Below are 22,783 nucleotides of genomic sequence, written 5' to 3'. Positions count from 1 at the left end.
TACACTGTACTTGTTAAGCTTTTAACTTAAATGAAGGAGTGTAAACAGTACAATGATTTATTTTTGGGGTATTGTGCCATATTGTGCTATCTCCTTCCTTAGCCAAACATTTCGGACAGCATTACAATGTCTATCTTAAGGGGAAATGTGTAATATACGTGTTTATAACACGTGTATATTACATGTGTGTTACATGAGTATTACACGTCTGTATTACGTGTGTGTTACATGTGTATTACATGTGTATTACAAGTGTATTATATGTGTATTACACATCTGCACCGATGATTCAAACGTTGGCAAAAGAAGGAGGTAAAAATCTCATGAGTGTAAGCAGCTTTAGTCTAATATTATTTTATTTTTTTAATTTTGGTAAAAAAAAAGGTTTCTCTATGTTTTATACAACTCTTGATCGTACTGAAACCCACCCTTAAATATTCAGTTCTGGAATTAGACTTATGCCGCTTTCATTCCAACTTCCTCAATTACTATTGGGCAGCTATTTCTCCTCTAACGTGGCGTTATGGGCGCCAGTTATTGGAAAAGCTCGCCTGTGCAGGTTTGTTTAGCAGTTAGATAATACCTTATTTACATACAAATGTCTACGTGCAAAACCGCATCAAGTACGTATCTTGTCGACAAGGGAATAAACAACATTACGTATTAGTGATTTAATATAATATTACAACATTGTCAAATAAAAGCGAAATATTAAAAAAAAACTAACGAACAAATAAAACTTCACGCCATTTTCCACGGGTAGGCAGAGTAGACGGACCAACAAGAACCCTTTCTTGGGACACACTCCTAGCGTTATTCACAGTCATATATCGTATTAACAGATTCAAATGACAAAGTAAAAGTGTTTAGCAATAAATAATCACTATCCGCTATAAATAATTAAGATGTGTAATTTTAATTAGGCAAATGTAAGAAAAAAAATTACCCCGTTTTTCCTGATTGAAAAAAAAGTTTAATCTAATCGAAATTTTCTAACCATCTCAACACTAAAAAAACTCACTTTGCACCCGGAAACAGAGTAGGTAGTATGCAAATAGAGTAGTGGATGCATGGAACAAACTTCCACAACATGTCATTGATTCTACTAATATAAACCAATTTATAGCACGATTGAATTCTTATTTGGAGAGCAGAAAATGTTAACTTATTTTCAATTTAAAACAACTAATTTACTGTTAAGACTATTGTGAAATCAGATATGAGTTCATCCGCAGAATGCTGCCTGATCATTAGATAATATTCATTGTTTGATTTTTTTAATTTTAAGCAAAAATCCTTAGACGACTATAATTGTAGGATTTGTGAAGCACAGACGATTGAAACCCATTTCAAAAATAAAAACAGTCAATAATTGACACAATCAGAAATTTACCTCTCTGAAACAAAAACTTTCAATTCAATTCAATTTTAGAATAATATTATTTCCACCTTAAAAATAGAGCCAGTTTTCAAGGACACTAGAATTACATTACAACCTCGAAACTTTATTCCAAACCATTCATAACCCTGAACAACGCCATGTACCCAGCTAGTCAACTAGTAATACATAAATCTTACGTCGTATTCACAAATAGGTACATTAGATTCTGTGGCACATCTTTTTTATTCTGTTTTAAATATATTTAAAACGTTATTTCATTCATAATTAGAGGAACAAGTCACATTCTATCAAAGTCAAACAAGCTGTTTAAAATCCAGTTGGCCACACCAGATAACTACTGTGTAAAATAATATAAATTAGTGTTCGAAGGGGATACCTTAAAAAAACAATTTGCACGTTTATCGTTAATAACCCCAACTTATCCCGCCAATGGTATTCCTACACGTACATGGCACCAGGCACCAGCAACCAGGCGAGCAGAAGAGAGGGAAGGTGTTTGAGCACGGTGCATGATGCAGTTGGAAGCTGATAAGTATGTGAGATGTGCGCCGGGTAAATTGACACCGGGATTGTGCAAAGGTGCGCCGAGCGGAGAACGAGCGCTTCTATCACTCCTCTCGCATGTTTGCGCTCCTGGTAGATTTTTTTGCGGATAAAAGACGACAAAAGAATTTTGAATGCACTTTCAGATTTAAAAAATCACGTTTCGAACGAATCGCGTTTTGTAAAATATTTTAAAAGCATTTTAAAAATGTATTTTAACATAATACCTATTTCAGCATGGACTCAGAAATTCTGTTTATATTAAAATAATTTTATGAAGTAAGGCTTAATCAAGCCTGGAATTACATTTTATGGAACTCCACTTTTTTAGCTTTTAACACCATTCTATTACGAGCTATACACGTATCATATTATTTGATAGATATTTTTTATTGATTAATAAGAAAAATTGCCCCATAAACTCATTTGTTTCCTGTATGATTTGAGATTTTCAAGGGCAAAAGCATAATAGTGATTTGTTTTTGGGTATTATGCCGTGCTGCGCTAACTTTTTCTTTAGCCAACGTTTCGGACAGCATTGCAGTGTAAATCATCAGGGCAGATGAGATTTGTTTTATGATTATTTAATATTGCCCTAGTGATTATCATTTAGAAAAAGACACGGCTATAGCTTTGTTTGCAAATCAGATTTGAGTATTCATACTTCTAAACTCTCCTTGTCCATTATTCTTCCACTATCCCATCTTTCATCATTCCCATCGCCTTAATTTCACTTGCTGCAATCACAGCAGTAATATTTTATTTTATCCGTGCTGGTGTATTGTACCTACCTACCTATAATGTGTGGAGTCACGCGAATTTACCGGATGCAATTTTCACGTTATGTTTTTTGTATTAAAACGCTATATATATATTTTATTCCAATGTGTTGTTCATTACTATGATTGATTTATAAGGTATCTTGAACGAAGACAAAAACGTCAAACGGTTCATAAAGCGAAAAGTTAACTTTTTTTTTTTTTTTTTTTCTTTTTTTTTTTTTTTAAAGAAAGACAAACATTCCCGGGTTACGAATAACCTGAAAATATTTGAAAATCTCCTAATACCACCACAGTAAGCTGAAAATGTTGCTTGTGTTGTGATGGAGGACTTAGCCAGCCGAGGAATTGAACACACTACGCCCGAGTGGGACCCAAGCGCGATGTCAACTCGGCCACCGACCGGTCGGTGCGTGTCGAATGTGTATACTTGAATGATATGCTTGGTAAATATACGCATAAATGGTGTAAGTGTATGCACTCTGCTTAAATATTTCTGCTTCGAATTCACTGCAAAAATTAAACAGGAAGTGAAACTTGTATATCCCTAAAAATCATTTTTATGTAGTGGGGTAAATCTAAGCACCCCGATAACCACGCACGCTTACCTCAGTACACTTACCCCACCATACAAAAATAAAATTAACTGATCAATGAATATCTTTTATTTTTCCTATTAAGGGTTTACAGTACACTAAGGCGGAGAGAATTTTTAGAACTTCGAAGACAGGAATAGAAGCATTTTACCACACTTTTTCTATGTATTTTGCTCATATTCACAAACTCTGATCCGAACACTTTTTCCTTAATTCAATAATAATAAATCGCTTTTCACCCCAAATGGTACCATAAAATAAGTAGTTAACATGTTGTATTTAACTGTGTTGGTTCACCAAACACTGGACACGAAATTTTTTTTAGTAAACATGTCTGGCATCAAATAATCGAGTTATTTTGAGTTTCACGCGCATCGCGTCTAAGAAACTTTGCTACAGTTTTGACGAAAGTCACCAGAAAGAGTTGCAAAAGCGAGAAATAATAGTCCAACACGAGCGACCATAAACAATAATAATAAAAGTTACCTGAATTGCGCTATGCGAGGAACTTCTGAAGATGTTATCGCAGGTCAATTAAATTTTGTGTTTTTTCTCATGCGTGCAGTAAAGGGTCATTCATTAAACACATATGAATTTTTAAATTGAAAAAATAAATTCTCTCTGGCCTACCGTACACATTGTTGAATTGTTGAATGAGCGCAGTCGAAGCACACACGAATTAGTTGCAAAACCATCTTAATTTTTTTGTTTCTGTATATTTTTTTTATTTTGTATATTTAATTTTACGTATCCAAAGAAAATAAATAAAACATGTATTTATTCAATATATTAAATTTACATAAAATAAATAATTGCACACTGGCTGCATGTCCATTTCAGATGATATACTCCGAGTTCAAAGTCTTGTGATATTGCGGTAGAACAAAAAACGCGAGAAGATAACAATGTTGAGAGTGCATAAAAATATTCAAGCAGATGTTTTATTAAAAATTCCAAAAACTAATTAACTTGGTGTGTATATATCACTTCGCTCACCGTGAAACACATTGCTTCGTTCGGGCACTCTTGTATGAATTTTTTATTCAAAATATCCTGTCACATAAAGAGAATTTTCTGCATCCCCAACTCCGTTTTACTTCAAAAATTCATTCATTTCGCGATGCGAATACTGCCATTATTCCCTTGCATCGCTACCCCGCCCTTGCCAGGCGGCCGCTCTCCCAGAGTACTATATTACCATAAAAATGCTTTATCCACGAATTTAAAATATCATTCGCTTTTTAAGCTTTACATGTGTTTTAATGATTTTTTTTGCTGGCCCTCTCAGGAGATTTTGCATTTTTAACAAATAATGTAAATCATCTGTTTTGACTACAGCTAGTTTTTCGCTTTTTGGCGTGAAATTTGTTCCGGGAATGATACAATGGAGACCTTTTTTAATGTTTTCAACATTTAAAATAGATATCAAGTATTTTTTGAAAATGAATCTTGATTCAAATATTTTTTTTTGGTATGCAAACATAGCTTTCTATCAACGTTTAGCTGTAATGCAAGTAATATATTATCATCTTGAAATATTTCGACTTAAGGCACGAATAAAATTATGTCACAAATGGAACGATGGTGAAGAAACTTACTGCCTGTTACTGTAAAAATCCTGAAGAATTTTTCTTTCAGGGTAGGTAAAACAGTTCAATTTTTTTTCTTAATAAAATAAAATATTTAAACAATATTACTCCCACACCTTCAAACTGGACGTAATGTTTGAAACGCGCTCGCTTTTATCAAATTTCCTACACAGAAAGAATATGAAAAAAAAATTATAAAATATAAAAGGTTTGATCGTTATGTGATTTTTCACAAGTACTGTCACTGAGCAATACATGTTTTGCAATAATATATTTGTTCTCCAGGTGGAATTAACACAAAATTACTCTATGAAATTTATGGGCTCCTGGTATTTTGTTTCTGTGGACAGGTTCACTTTTGACGTTTATTTTATTTATAAAATACCTAGCCGTAGGCTTTTAAGAATTTGTTTTTAAAAATTTTTCTTTTAAATCTTTGAAAAAGACATCCAAAGTATTTTCCCTTAAATATTGTGTTATTTTAGGTACGTACGTACCTATTTTATCGCTTGTTTTATTTTTCAAACATCCAGTTCATTCAAAGTAAATCCGAGTTCTTGAGTTCATCGAACCGGAGTTACAGACATACATCGAGAATTAGTATTTTTGATGGCGGATTTTTTGAAATGATAAAAAACATAAAAAGGTTTTGTTTTGGGTACACTTTCTTTAATACGACTATTAATAACTCTCGTGATTTTTAATATAAAGTTAAATTTCACATAAAAATTATTTCGTTTGCCTCAAATGATTCTTTCTCCTCTTGTATTGAGTGTATTTATGTTCGAAGTATCATTATTTCATCGCATGTAAACACTTCTATTTTGGATAACGCTGTTTTCAATTCGTCTCACTATTCAGACTAGACGAAGATTAGTATCACATAATATGGACGTTCCTCGCGCTTTCCACGAAGTCGACCCATTCCAGGAGTGCGATGTGATGCATAGATATCTCCTTTAACGTATTGTCTCTCGTTGTAAGCGTATTCCCTGCGCGTACACCGGGAGGAGGTACGCATCCCAAGTGACAACCGTGAGAATGGAGCAGAAAAAGATTTGCAATGATCGATGTACCGCTTGGCTTGAGTAAACGAGACAATCATTCCATACACAGTACCTACACAATACACCACCATCGTGTATACAGTATTATACCCAGTCGGTGTTGGTAGAGATGTGTGGCAAGTATCTAGGTAGGTAGCTACCTTCTGTTCCGACTGGTTGTATTTTTCTCTGCTGGCAATATTTTATGGTTTCTTCATGAGAATCGGGCGAGTTAAACACGTGTTTAGAAAGATAAATAAACAAAGAAAGCAGGTACTCGATGCATTAATGGGATAGGTGCATAACATTTGGAGTGGAAAGATTGAATGAAAAAGGTTTTAAGTGTGTCTATTTACCTGCATTGATATTTATTCAACCTGAATTGAACAGATCGGAGAATATTTTTTGATGCAAGTGGACGGACATAGTTATTGCCAGAAAGCTCGGACTTGACTCACACTTTTGCTTCGTTCACGTTCATTAAACAATTATTATATGTAATTTTTTAAATTTTTTTTTTGGAAAAACGTAATGAGTAAAATATCATTTTGTAATATTTAATTATCGAAGACAATATTGCAATATTAAATTATCGCCTGGCAAGGTGATGGTCCTCGTTTCAATTCGATGATCGCCCAGGTGGTACGGGCGGCGGTGATGCCCCTTTTATTAAAAAATCATTAGTATTTTTCTTTGGGGCTCAATGACTGGAAAGGCCACGGTGGAACATTTTCCTGCTGGGGGATGTGGGCCTATAAAATACCGTGATACGCCATCTTGCAATAACATCAGCAACATTTCCAGTAAGTCCTACTCCTTAGCGTCCTAGAGTGGTCTTTATGATCCCGCGAGTCCCGGGCAATATGACCACTGACCCTAACATCATGGTCGTAGCTGATAAGGAGAGGGCGAATGGCGAGTTTCCGGCGCCATAAAACCGGATCAGCTCAGCTAAGGGAAGGTAACCCCTACAGAAAAATCCCTGGAGAAGGCAATGGGAAACCACTCCAGTATCTTTTCCCAGCATATCACTATGGAGAGAAACCAACCAATGGCCCCGAGTCCCGGGCGGCCCTTAAATGGGCCAGGGGTGCGAAGAATCTCCCGGCTCAAAATAGTGAATTCAAAAATAAGACTAGGAACATGGAATGTAAGAAGTTTATACAGCGGTAAATTGGATAATGCAATACAGGAAATGGAAAGATTAAAAGTAGATATTCTTGGAATTAGTGAACTGTTGAGGTTATTTAATTCTATATACGACACAGGGAATATACCCCAAGATTGGCTAAAATCCACCTTCGTGACATTGCCTAAAAAACAATACCCTAAGAAGTGCAGTGACTATCGATTAATAAGCCTGATGAGTCATGTCCTTAAATTATTCCTTAAAATAATACATGCCAGGATACGCAATAAGTGCGAGCAGGACTTGGATGACACTCAGTTTGGCTTCAGAAATGCGTTTGGGACGCGTGAGCCATTATTGTCTATCGATGTACTATTGCAAAAGTGTCGTGACCAAAGAAAGGAAGTTTTTGCCTGTTTTATTGACTACGAAAAGGCATTTGACAGGGTAAAACATGCTGACCTAATGAAAATGCTTGCGGATTGTAACGTTGACTCCAAAGACCAGAATTTCATAAAAAACCTGTATTGGTTCCAAACAGCAGAAATAAGACATGGGAATGAGAGATCTAATGCAATTGCCATTCAGCGTGGAGTACGACAAGGCTGTATCCTGTCGCCACTATTGTTTAATCTCTATTCCAACTATGTCTTTAAAAGAGCTCTAAGTAATACTGAGAAGGGTCTTAAGATCAACGGAGTTGTCATTAATAACATAAGATACGAAGATGATACTGTATTACTAGCTGACTATATCGATGACCTCCGAGACCTATTAAATCTTGTTAATAATGCTGGTGAGCAACTGGGCCTAACAATCAGCGTCAATAAAACAAAATAGATGACTTTTGGACGACTAGATCACTCTGAATCAGTGATACAGTTAAATGGTTGCAATGTCGAAAAGGTCGAAAGATTTAGATACCTCGGCAGTATTCTCACGGAGACTCTTGACCCAGATGTAGAGGTTAGGTGCAGAATTGAAGCAGCAAGAATTGCGTTCATTAAAATGAAATCCTTCTTCTGCAATGATAATATCAGCTTAAAACTAAGGCAGAGAATGCTAAAATGTTATGTGTGGTCGGTCTTGTTGTATGGATGTGAAACATGGACCTTGAAAGTAAATACCATGAACAGGTTAGAGGCTTTTGAAATGTGGCTTCACCGGAGAATACTCAAAGTCCCTTGGACCGACATGATCACCAACACAGAAATTCTCAGGCGGGCTAGAGCAGAGAGAGAACTGCTTAGATTAATAAAAATCAGGAAAATTTCATATCTGGGTCATGTACTTCGAGGGGAGAAATATCACTTGCTTCAGTTAATATTGAAAGGCAAGATAGAGGGTCGCAGAGGGCCTGGTAGGAGACAAATGTCTTGGCTGCGAAATATACGAGAGTGGACCGGCATTAGAAGTGTGGAGGAGCTATTCCGGGCAGCGCAAGACAAAGAGACATTTTCAAGAGTGATCGCCAACGTCGGGGGGACCTGATACGGCACATAAAGAAGAAGAAGAAGTATTTTTCTTAATAAAAAACATCAAATCCCCCAATGCTGACTTCCAAGTGGTAGCAGGTAAAATAAAGGACACATCCTTTATGTTAGGCTATCTCGGTTGCGAATTGTTCGTCAACTAAGGCCATTCCCCAATTTTGGGTTCTGCTTTCTCTGACCGAGATGGCTGAAGTGTGATGGATTTCCCAGACGAATCCAACCTTTTTATTTTGAATGACGGATATCCTACTAGAATCACACGCCCTAACACAAATCCATGAAGTGGATCTCTCCATATGCTCTACTAGTCTGGCCACTCTCTCCTCGGTGTCCCCCGACCCTTGCTTAAGTGATCTTTTCCCGATCACCAAACTTTTTCTGTGTGACTAGAAATTTACAAGCTATTGTTGGGTTTTGCGAGCTATTTGATAGTATTTTTGTTCTTAAATGCTTTCTTACTAATGTGGGAACTCTGTAGTTGATTAAAAGGTCCCCGTATTTTACGGTGTCTTCCAAAATCTGTGAGCAGATATCAGACGAAAGCATTGCAATTGAATCTCTCAAATATACAATAAAAAAATGTTTTTTAGCTTTCCCTTATTCTCTCTGAATTTCTCAGTTCGCTCCAAAACTTAAAACCAGTCCTCTTCTTCATCCTGATAGTCACATTGTATGCATTATTCAAGCGCTGATAGTCATTCAAAGCTTTGGTAAAACCGTAACTCTGATTTGGATTCCTGAACATGTTGGCATCGTGGGTAACGATATTACGGATTCCTTCGCAAAACAAGGAGCATCCAACCCTAATGTTACCCTCGTAAACTACGTTCCCCTCTCCGAAATTTTTTCCATCCTCAAAAATAGATTCCACAAAGTTTGGTCAGAGTATTGGCACATTGCTAGTCAACCCAAGGGAGCGTGCTATGCCTCAATACAAAGAACTATCCCATCAAAACAGTGGTTTCAACAATTCCCTATTTTTTATAAAAAACAAATTTCCCCGCTTATTCGAATTGGGATTGAACATTGTTCCTTCTCACCTTTTTAAAATTCACATGCTTGACGAATTAGATTGTACATTCTGTTATCTAGAAGTGAGAACTTTAGCACCACCCCGCATTAGAGTTCCGGTATTCTTGTAAAAAGCCTCCGAAGACTACCAAATTACCTAAAACTACAGACGGCACTTTGCGGGGATGGACTTTTGGTAGGGGTGATTTTGTCAAACTTTATCAGATGATGAGCCAATTGGATTGGCATGAACTTTCTAAATTCGATACCGTTAATGAGGCGCTACACCATTTTTATCCATGTATATATAATGTATTTGACGCTTGCTTCCCTAGGAAACCTCCCAACAGAGGTGGACGTAGATATCCGAAGTGGTTCACTAGAGATACCATCAGGAGCATTGAGAAAAAACATGCTCACCATAAAAAATGGAAAGTTACTGGTGACCAAAATGAGTATGAAGTGTTCAGTAATCTCAGAGCAGTTGTTAGAAGAAATGTTCATATAGCATTCCGAACGTATGTCGACTCAATAGAGAGTGATATCAAGCATGATCCCAAGGCATTTTGGGACTACGTAAAATCACTGCGCAAGGATGGTGGTATAACAGACATCATGATGCATGGTGATTGGGAAATTAGAGGAGCGGATGTAGCCAATGCATTTGCAACCCATTTCCAATCAGTGTACAGTAATGAGCCTCCATTACTAAATCCCATTTCTGCTTCCAAGATGAATGTGAAGGGAGCCCAAAACATTGATAAGTCATATATATCATAATTAAGTCATATAGACGAATCAGATGTTAAATCTTCAATTAATAACATGAAACATACACATTCACTTGGGCCAGACTTTCTTCCAGTATTTTTTTAAAAGGATGTGTTGAATTTTTAAAAATGCCACTGAGTTTTATATTCAACCTATCTTTAAATACTGGTATATTTCCTGATTCCTGAAAAGTCTCAAAAATTTGTCCCATTTTCAAAAGTGGATCAAAGACATCTGTCGAAAATTTCAGGCCAGTGGCAATACTTTCCGCCCCGGCTAAGTTATTCGAATCGATAATTCATAAACATGTGCTGTTTCAAGTAGAGCCTTTCTTAATATCGGAACAGCATGGGTTTAGAAAAGGTCGATCAACAGATACTAACCTACTGGTACTCACAGATTATATTTCCAAATCTTTAGATAAGGGCTACCAAGTAGATTGCTCATATAATGATTTCTCGAAGGCATTTGATACCGTAAACCATGACATATTATTAAATAAATTGTCAACTATAGGTTTTTCTTTACGGTTTCTCATATTCTTTGCAAGCTATTTTACTGGAAGAAAGCAATTTGTATCTCATGGAATATTCTTGTCAAAATTATTCCTTGTGCTGTCAGGCGTTCCACAGGGCTCTAATTTAGGACCGCTCCTCTTTCTGATTTTTATTAACGATATTACAGAAAATATTCTGCATTCCAGGTCACTTCTTTTTGCTGATGACCTGAAACTATTCTTGGAAATTAAAACCTTAGAAGACTGCATTCGACTCCAATCGGACATTAATAGAATTGTTGACTGTAGTAAACGGAATCGGATCGAATTCAATGTTTCTAAATGTTTCATTCTTTCTTTCACACGGGCACGTCATACTTGGTTTTACCGGTATACCATGAATGCCCGAAGTTTAAAACGTGTCTCCACTATGAAAGATCTTGGCATCATGTTTGATAGTAGGCTGACATTTCATGCTCATATTGAAATGACGTGTAGTGCTTCACTGAAAATGCTGGGCTTCGTCCTACGCACTGCGAGGAATTTTAGAGACACCCGGGTTCTCCAAGTGCTATACATTGCGTTGGTTAGGAGTAGGCTTGAGAGTGGGTCGGTGGTTTGGAGCCCACATCAGGTGAAGTATTCCCTTATGTTGGAGAGAGTGCAGAACAAATTTCTGAGATTCCTTTACCTGAGGGAGTATGGCTACTACCCGTGACTCTATCCTACTGACTTTCTCTTGGGCATGCTCGGTATGAACCATCTACGGGTCAGAAGAGATGTGAATATTGTATCACACTTCTTCAAACTGATTCGTGGATGGTTTGAAAATCCGACTATCATGGAGAGTATTAGTCTCTATGTTCCTGATGGTTATCTCCGTCACCGACAGCATAGACTGTTTTATCTCCCGGCCTGCAGGACCAACTTGCCAATGGTCATGCCGGTGGGGAGAGCAGTCTTGCTGTTGAACAGAATTAATTCGGATATCGACATATTTAGCATCGGTGAAGCTGCCTTTAAAAGGCAAGCTCTATTGATGCTGGTATAGTTTATACACCGCTAACTATTATGTAATACCATTTTACAAATATACTTAAAAACGAAATAAAATGTAATTTTGTAATGTTTTTAAAGAAATAAACAAATTGAATTGAATTGAATTGAATCATTTGAGATTGAACAATTTAAACGAAATGCATGAACATTCTTGAAAGGGTGCACGCCAGAAACATATAAAAAAAAATTTTGAAGCAAGGAAATAAGCCATCGACCAAGAATAATTTAAGTGGGATATTTTTCTTATTTTTATAAATGTTATCTTGCAATGTTTTTTATGAAATTATATTTTATTATTTACGAAAACTGACTTGATCACGTGATACTTCAATACCCGTCATGCCTCAAGGCCTTTACTGCCCATCAATTATTATGGTGACGGAACCGTAAATAAGAAGTTTTTGAAATTATATTCGTCATTGCTGAAACAATTTTTTTTTTACTTCCAAAAATCTTTTAATGACAAATGTACTTTTCGATTGCAATTACAAATGACGTCATTTTAATTATATGAAAATATTTTCTTTTACATTGACTTGAGGAAGGGCCTATGTCGTATTTTTAGGGTTGCTGTGTGGAGGAGTATTTTTGAGAAGAGAAAGTGTCACAACAGGTCTTAAAGAGGCCCATGTTGTACGAGGGAGGAAACACTGAGGCCAATATTAACATGGAGGCAAATATTAAAATTAAAGTTTTTTTTAAATAACATCGAGATGCCACTGGTAGTTGAACACGGATTTACCATTTGACTGCAACCCGTGTTACACCTCGTCACCTGTTGTTAAAAAAACTAACAAGATTGTTGGACAATCAATTTTTCTTGTGATATGAAAACCATTAACATTGTTTCATTTTCTTAACCGATGAAAGCACGGTATCTATTTTGATTTTGAAAAGTTAAATCAGTAGTTTTGTTTTTCAGATGGTGTCAGGAAGTCATTCAAAAATAATAGTTTGTCGTCTAAACTCCAATTCATAGTTTTACTTGAACAGTTGGGTATCCAATATATAATATTTAGTTTCAACAGCAGTAATAATAATAACATTATAAACCTATGTTAAAATGCGTACCTACCTTGTAGTTCACATTAAATATAATGTTGTCAGCGCTCTGCCACTGTATGAATTATGTTTCATCGCATTAAAAAGTAATACGTTTTACCGTCGCTTCTCCACATAATGACGAAAAGCTCGCATAAAAGGAACAGCAATAAAAAATTATTTCCCAGAAATAAACATAACATTATAACTTCTTACCGTAAAAACATTATCCTTTGAAAGCTTATAAATAAAAAATATTTTTGAAAAATTAATAATAATTTTTACATTTAATGCCTGACATAATACATTGAAAGCAAATTGACGTAAAATGGGGCTAATTTGATCGATTTATTTTTATTTTTACGATAACTTAAATTAATAATTCACACGTTTGGAAAATGGGTGAACGGATAAATCATCACAATGATAATTCATCACATCTTTTAAAAGTTATATAAAGTCATGGAAAGTGATGAAACAAAAACTTTATTAACTGGGTTAAGTAGGTTAGGTTAGGTTAGGCTTAAATTTTATTTTTTTCATCGTTTCTAATGACTTTATATCACTTTTTAAAGGTGTGTTGAATTGTCACTGTGTTGAGTTATCGTGGAACCGGAAAAGGATACCTAAATATTGTACCAGGGGTGCCCAACGAATGGAAAGTCTACATTTTGATGAACGTGGACCCATTAAAAGACAAAAAAACATATATTTTAATTTTTAGGTGGAATTCCCATTTTAAGACAGTCAAATTAAAATTAATTAATGGACATATTTTGTTTTATACAAAAAAGTTTGAAAAAAAGAAAAGAAGAGAAATAAATAAAAATAAAAAAAAGATCAAAAAATTAATTAAACTGATAATGTGTGACACATCTTCGGATCTACCGGATTTGCCCTGATGATGGACACTGCAACGCTGTCCGAAACGTCGGCTAAAGAAGGAGTTAGCGCAACACGGCATAACACCCCAAAAACAAACAATAAAAATGCTTTTGGCCGTGAGAATCTAAAAACTTACCATCTCTTTTTCTATTTCTTCAATAATTTCAAATAATTCAAAAATCTTCAATTATTCGATAATAACTAAGGAGTACTCAAATTTTTAGTTCTTAAAAAATCGTTTATAATTCAACTTAATGTTTGCAGATTTAAATTTACAACACGTTGAGCCTTAAATGGTTTTGTTTCTTTTTTGACAGATTGGCCATAGATGTTAGGTTACGACATTTGTTTACGGTAGGTACTTGAGCGTAAAAAAAAAACATAGTTTTAAAGTCAATGCTCGGTTTCTACTAATTTATACATATTTTTTATCCAATTATATTAATTCAAGCTTCATCTGGAAAAAAAGTGTAAAACAGTTTAAAAAACTGCATTTCATGCAAGAAGTAATGCTTGACTATGTTCGGTTCTTCCTGCTATAAAAGTCACGAATCAGATCCCAGGGGCTTATAAAAACCTGCATTTCATGCAAGAAGTAATGTTATTCTATGTTTGGTTCTTCCTGCTATAAGAGTCCTGAATTAGATCTTAGGTGCGTACAAAAATCGAGCTATGAATTCTGAAAAACATACTTGAGGGAGTAAGATTATTTCCCATTCCTTAAACGAATGTTTTGAAAAAAAAAACATGGGAGCAGATCACAACAATTGTGATATATGGATATTTCGTTTAAACATCAAACAAACAGTGAGCTACTGAAATCCCAATTTGGGGTAGGTGGTGAAACTTCCGAGATCTTCGGAGGAAAGGAGATGGAAGAGGAAGGTTGTGATGTACCTGGCCATTAAATCTGGTCACCCAACACGGTTAAAGCTATTTCTAGTCAAGCATCAGGAAAACGAATGATTTGAAGAACCTATGGCATAAAGGTGTGGATCAAAATGCAAAAGATGGCAGGAATTTCATAAAGATTATTGTTAGTTACCAACATTCAGCATGAAGACTGTAGATGGAGATGATTCTTGTAGATCAAAGAAGTTATGTGAGGTTTGTTAGAAATTATTCCTTAGATTGTAAATTTGATATATGTTATATAATATTTGTATGTAAGTTTGCTAGGGCCTTGTTCTAAAGTACAAAAATCATTATAAATCTTTAATAGAAAAGCGTAAAAATAATAAATAAACACAACCCAGATTATTTACATCTAGAATTAAAAAACAATAGATAATGCAGGAGAAGGGAAGTTTTAGTAGCCGATACGTAAATCTATTTTATGGAGCATCTTTTACCCTCAGTGTATTAAAAAGTGCCTGTACGGTGTGGCAATTTCCAGCGGCACGGAAATGTTTCCATAATGCAGAATACCGTGCCTGAGACCTGTTCCTTTTATGCAAAGAAAATTACAGGTGATTTAGAATCTTGAGTGTTTTAAGTAACACTAAAACATTATGGCGATTACCCTTTCACTGCAGGCCATTTGATTAATGGACTAGGAAAAAATAGCATACAACTTGTAGGGAGGTACAGATTTTCTGGTATTAAGTTCGCATGTACGTACGCCTTTTGTGTTTGACGGTACTTGTGACTCGAAGAAAGCGCCTTTTTTAGAATTATTACTATTTGTTCGCAATGCTTATTAATTCAGAATTTATGGTTTTTGTAGTAGCCTCTATAGATTTTACTTTTCTGCATCTAGTCTGACCTTCAACACCACATGGATTTAAAAAAACATATTGTGCGATGGTTAAAATAAATTTTCACCACTGTTAAAAATTCGCACTAATTCTAATCTCTCCTTTATTTTTTACTGATATTACATGTTGTGAAATCTGTAACGATATTTTTATAGGATTATAAAGAAGCAATCATGATTTAATACTAAAAGTGAAATAATGCCGTGATGATATAAATTATGCTTTAATTTTGGGGGGTTATTAGATTTAATTAATCTCCCAAAAAAGTTTGGCCCATCTTCTTTCTGATGTCATTTAGTTAGCTGAGGGGAATTTATTTTCTATTTTGTACCAGAGTCTACTTAAAGTTTGGGCAAACTTTCAGTTTATAAAGGTTTCCTCTAAGTAAATCTGCTTTCTTCGAAGATTTAACACGGGACTTGAACATTAAATACTACGGCTTATTACACCCTACTTTTATAACGGGCGAGAATTGAAATACCCAAATGTTTTGAAAGAAAAAGATTTCAGAGTTTTATCTACGTTTGCGATCCTCGCAATTTTATTTCGGGGGAGTTTTTTTCCATTCAATATTATTGTCGGTGCGTGGGAGTTTTTTTTAACAACTTTTCTCGTCATCAAGATACCAAGTTTTCTCAATTTGTTTGATTGAAATGTTATTTCAAAACACCTTTCGTAGAAAACATCAGTAATTTTATTGGAGTTCACGTGGAACAAATTCTGTATTAATATTAATCATATATCAAAATCAAACAACCTCACAAGCTCTTCAAATGTCTAATTTCAATTTCAATAAGAAGACAACTACAATCTGCGTGAATAATAAACCAGAATATTAGAACACATTTAGGTTCCATTAGAAAAGGAATTGGCTAAGAACGCATCCAATTTTATCCTATTACCGACCGGGTTTCGCTCCTAACGTAGTTTCTTCAGGGCAGTATTAATTTATACAAGTGTTACAGTGGAGTGAGTTATATAATTTTTATCTTGCTCCTCTAAAGATTTTGAGAGATTGTTATCTTTACCAATCAAAGTCTCTTTTTTCTGAAGCTATATTTCTAGTTGGCTTGATTTCATTGAAAGAACTTGATCAATTACAAAGCTACAGTAGTTGCAGAACCCTATTGGCAATGGGTGAAAAAATAAAAATAATCTATACAGAGTTTTAACCTTACTTTAAATGTGACATCACATCATATGAAAATAAATTAAAATCTCGTTTGGTTGATTACTTACAAAAATAATCATTTCCTTACCGAAGCCGTTAAATTAAATGCACTATATTTAAAAAAAATCAAACTAAGGAAGACGTCGCACTAACTAATGGATTCGAAATCTACTGGATAAAGTACCATATAAAAAAAGAAGCATCAAACTCCGTAAACAGGTACTCGCCATCACAACTCGCTATCTGGTAGTACCATAGCACCCATGAAACATTAAATAAATGTAGTTTTGTGATAACTGATGATTTTGTGATTAGTAATGTAGTTTTGTTTTGTAATATACTGACATTCAATCTGTTTACTATAATAACAAATTTATATTAATGTTTGCTGTAGGTATTATATTTGCTTGTAATTTGAATTCATGACGTATGCATAGAATTTTATCTTAATTACACATTAGTTTTGTTACCTAAAAGTATGCTTAAAATAAAAATAAACAATAACTTGGTTTACATTGCATAGAAAATATATTTATTTTTAATTTTTATTAATGCTATTTAAACACAAATTATTAAAGTAGTTTTTTCACAGTACTCCTCACTAGGGATGTAAACAATGGCTTTGTTTGATTTTAAATCCCTAAATATTACGGAATATTGAAATTAAAAATTAAAGTAGTAACAAAAAAATCCATAGACGAGAATCGAACTCCGATTGACTGCTTGGAAAGCAACTTCGCTGAACATTACACCACTCACTATTTTAAAAACAGTTGAATAAATTCGTCATATGTACCTACTGTGATGTTTTTAAACTAAGTGTGTATTTTTTAATTCAGAATTTGAATACATCATATTCGAAAATAAATTGTTCACCAATAATGTCACCAGTGGCGTAGCTAGGTAACCAAGGGCCCTGGGGCAAATTAAAAAATGGGGCCCCACTGCTATGTAAACTGACTAGGTTTTATCAAATAAAAATATGAAATATACAAACACTTTAAAAATGCTAACTACTTAGCTCTTTTTTGTGCACTGCAGACTGCAGGGCAAGTAATAAAAATATTAAACAGTAACAACATAAATTACAATTAATACTAGGTGTAGGTTTGGCTAATAAAACGAAATAGAGAAGATTCAAGGGTTTATTATATGAAGGTCGGGCCTACCAACTGACTAAATAACAATTATATTTACATTTTTTTCCTAGCTTTAGTTTTCGCAAAAGTATCAATGACGTTTAAATAAAATGATTTATTCATTTCATTTTCAAGTTCCTTGTAATATCGTTTTTTTTTCAAAAATTCATACACAGCACATGCTTCCGAATGGCCACTCGAACAACTGTGTTGTTTTCTTTCTGATAAATGCTTCCAATCTCGAATTCCCGTACACCAAACATTATTCCTATGTGAAGCAAATAACCAGCAGAGTTGACAATAGGCAGCGTCTAGTATTTTGGAATAACACAACCAAATACGATTTACTGGCCCATATTTAGAACACGAAAAGTAGTACGATTTTGAAAAACACCTATTTTTCTGGTTGATGTCTGTTGGAAAAGGTCCTGAAGGCTGTAAAGGCCCCATATTAAGAATTTGACGTTTTTTGTTATCACTTAATATTTTGTTCGTGAAGTTTCCCAAGTCATAAGAAGATTTGTCGTACACATTTTCGAAAAATGTAGAGGTCTGTGGTTCCTCCAAACCCTCCGCTCTTATGTGTGTCATGCAAACATCATCCACGTTCACATGATCGGCGGCGGAGGTGTCTCCAACTGCAATAATTGTCGAATCTTCTTCAGTAGGCTTCTCAACCAACACTGCAGTTACCACATTATTCGAGTCACTATCAATAGAAATATTTTGTCCAGATGTACTAGCAGAAGGCTGACTAAAAAACTTGTCAATTTTAGGCATTTTTGTTTACTATCTTCTCTTTCTTGGCGTTGTTTGCGTTTAAATGCACCACTGGGTTTCTTCTTTTTAAAATTACAACACTGCCAACCTACAGAAAGAATTTATGGGAATTCCCCAGGCATAACTTTTGAATTTCTCTCAACTGAGTTGTCATGATTAAAGTGGGGTTGCAAGTTGCAACCTGTCAAATTTATTTTGAAAATGGGAGAAATTTCCAAAAGTTCAGTTCGATCGAGATTTCTGGTAAGGATTCGAGGGCCCCCTGAGCTTGAGGGCCCCGGGGCACTGCCCCGCGTAGCCCCTAGGTAGCTACGCCGCTGAATGTCACATCACAATAGATATGATATTAAATATTTAACAAATATTAAAAATGTGAAAATTTTTTTTTTCGGGATATCAAACATGCGATCGTTGGTTGGGTGGAATCAAAAAAAAATATTTGGTTCTCAGAACCTTTGAAAAATAAACTACCAATGAAATCAGAGAAAAAAAATGATAAAAGCCTTTCTAGAGCTTTCATTTTATAAATATTTTCTTCCAATACTCAGATGAAAATAAAAAATAAATCTCGAAGAAGAACGTTATAAATTTAAAGTATCGTTTCTCGACGTTATTGAGCGGATTCTTAACATCGTGAAGGGATATTTAATATTTGAAAGACGAGTTCTGACAAAGTAAATCTACCTTGTATAAATACCGGAAATTCTAAATAAACGATAGCGTCATCCATCACTGGAAACAAAGGCAAATATGGCTTTGATCGCCCCTTCATTCAACTATGAAAGGTTTTTTTTTGGCAATTTCTTGTATTACCTTGTAATACTTTTATTTAGCCCCTGGCAACAATGACTATCAAGTAAAAGCCTTACTTTTATAAAATCACACTTTGCATGTGTCGCTTAGTTTAATATGTCATAATGATTGCCTTTCAATTAGAAAACCATGAATACAAAAACAAACTATCAGCGTCAGGACTATAATATAATGCACGCCTAAAAAACATGATAAGCAATTAATTTTGCTACCTATTTTACATTTTGATGTTCCGAAATGCGGCCAATTTTGCTATTTTCGAACAACGGTAATTATGTAAAAAATAATGTTTTTGTGCACGTGATAATTATTAATCAAGCACTCCAGAAATCTTGTTAATTTTACAAACTTTATTTTTACGGTAAACATTCGCTGTTAAGCGATTAAAAAAACACAAAAGAATATTTATCGATGGCTACAACAAAATAAAATTTTAATTGCTTGCGTATAATAATCACGGTGTTAAGGGATGTATTTATTTTTATTTTTGTAATGGATATATGTATGAGATAAAAAAATTTGGCTTTTTGATATTTAATGTTTTAAAAAAAAATTAAATATCAAAAATGTCATCGGTGAGTAAAATTTTAATTACATTTTTTACTCTAAATAATTTCTTCTCACTGGTAAAGTAAATCAAATACATCACTCAACACCCTGTATAAAACTGGTAATATGATGTTTAATTATTAAAATTTTATTAAATAATGCGAGAATAAATATGGTAATTATCAACATTTTTACTTAAGTCGGGCCATGTCAAGAGTCAGAACAATAGATTATAGAAGAGTGTATATGAGACGATGAATGAAGGTGAATGAGGCAAGGAGTTTATTCCAAGACCGAGTTGTTTGTAATGGTTAGTTAGTTATTTAAATTTTCGCTTAATTTATTACAAGCATTGTAACTCGTTCCATGAAGGATTTTTTAAATAACATTGATGTAATGTAATTCTTGTAATTATGGTGATTTTTGATTTCCTTTAAAAACCCCATAGGCTATTTTTTCACTTAAAGGTAAATATGCATTTAGTTATTCAATGGAAAATCACCTTTAACACTCTTTAAAGGTAATCTGTTATCACAATACAACTACAAGTAATGAAATAAAATTAACAAAATGTTTGTCAGAATTTTATGTTGAATATCTATCGAAAGATAAATAAATATAAATTAAACATCAAAATCACAGATGTAGTTTGAGATTTTCACGGCCAAAAGTAATATTGTGATTTATTTTAAAAATAAATCACAATAATTAAAATCATAAATTACATCAATATCTTACATTTGACTTAAATTCAAGATTGACGAAATCATTTAAAAAATAGTGCTTACTTAATTTGTGAGAAATAAGTTGGATGCAGCTGAATTCTCTATAGGTACCTACAATATGGATATTTTATCATGCCCCGTATTTGTGTCTCTTATTAAATAATGTTTGAAAAGATGTTTTTTTACAGTAAGTTTACCCCACACAGGAGGCTCTAAGGAAAATAATCCCCCATTGTCCCATATCCTTCCTTAAAAGAAACTTATTTTTTTATGTTACATTATTGAGAATTAGTACAGTATAATAGAAACTCTTTTTATTAACAGTCCTCACTAGGTATTCCTGTTCCGAGGCGGACAGTAGCTTGTTTTGTTGGTGTTGTAATGTTATTTATTAACGGTCCTCACTAGGTATTTCTGTTCCAAGGCGGACAGTAGCTTGTTTTGTTGGTGTTGTAATGTTATTTATTAACGGTCCTCACTAGGTATTCCTGTTCCGAGGCGGACTGTAGCTTGTTTTGTTGGTGTTGTAATGTTATTTATTAACGATTCTCACTTGGTATTCCTGTTCCGAGGCGGACTGTAGCTTGTTTTGTTGGTGTTGCGATGTTATTTATTAACGGTCCTCACTAGGTATTTCTATTCCGAGGCGGACTGTAGCTTGTTTTGTTGGTGTTGTAATGTTATTTATTAACGGTCCTCACTAGGTATTCCTGTTCCAAGGCGGACAGTAGCTTGTTTTGTTGGTATTGTAATGTTATTTATTAACGGTCCTCACTAGGTATTCCTGTTCCGAGGCGGACTGTAGCTTGTTTTGTTGGTGTTGCGATGTTATTTATTAGCAGTCATCACTAGGTATGCCTGTTCCGAGGCGGACTGTAGGTTTTTTGGTGTTGTATTACTTACTTAATGTACTCAAATTATCAAAAGTAAGATACTCTAGAAAGGTATTCAAGGTTCAATATGTCCCAGAAAAGTGTAGGAGTTGTAACTTTATCAGCACTATTTTGATATTTCACAACGCACTTTCTACTATTTACGTAATATCTTAATAATCTCAATCATTAATATATTTATATTTCTGTTTCACGGTATCCAACATTTTAAATAGAATTTAATGGGGTATTTCATTTTAAATTCCAAATAATTGTTTTCCAACTCATTAAGTCGAAGATGAACTTTTTCGGCATGATCCCTTGGTTTCCGAAGAGCTTGTAAATCAGAAAAAATACCACCGCAAGGCAGGGTTAAGGGAGGTTTTAAGAGAGGCTGTGCCATTGTCAATGGAAGTTGGAACCTTAACACACCCATGGGATTTTTTCGGTGGAATTTTCTGACACTGCCTTGGTGTTTCTACACGCGTAATACAGATTGTGTTTACTACCCTGAGGGACAATAATGGACTCTCAGTACTGTACAACACTAGTTAATAAATACTTAGATATTAATTATTACAGAATAAATAGTCAAATTTTCTATTTTTATATCGTATAACAATGTAAATCATCGCAACTTTTTGGGGATCGTTTTTAAATCTAAATACCTATAACGTCAAGTATCGTAAAACGCAATTTCTACAGGTGAATTTTTAATAAAAAAAAAATAACGTATGAAAAAGTAACGAATATTACAGACATTTCATTGATAATTTTATTCTAATGAAATGATCCGAAAAAATATATCACGTCATGTGCAGTTTAAAATCATATCAAGGCGATGCACTATTACGGTAGCAGTCCTTATGTAGATGGCGATGAAGTATTTAGGTAAAGCATTTTAAAAATTTTAAGGCGGTCAAGTTTTTTCATTACTTCGCAGTAACCTTAAGTACGTGCCTTATCCAAGAACTTCGTAAATTTTTAAGTTTTGAGCATATAAGCATTTTATAAGCACCATTCCTGAAAAGAACACTTATTTTTCACAAGAATAAGCATTACCAGCAGTTCATTCAAATACTGAAATTCTGTTAGTTATATTTTATGCTTAAACGAGGAAAATAAACACATTACATT

The sequence above is a fragment of the Hesperophylax consimilis genome, chromosome 9 (genome assembly GCF_061612785.1).
Source record: "Hesperophylax consimilis isolate HC1 chromosome 9, BYU_Hcon_1.0, whole genome shotgun sequence".
Taxonomy (NCBI): Eukaryota; Metazoa; Arthropoda; class Insecta; order Trichoptera; family Limnephilidae; genus Hesperophylax; species Hesperophylax consimilis.
This window is presented reverse-complemented; position numbering follows the sequence as displayed.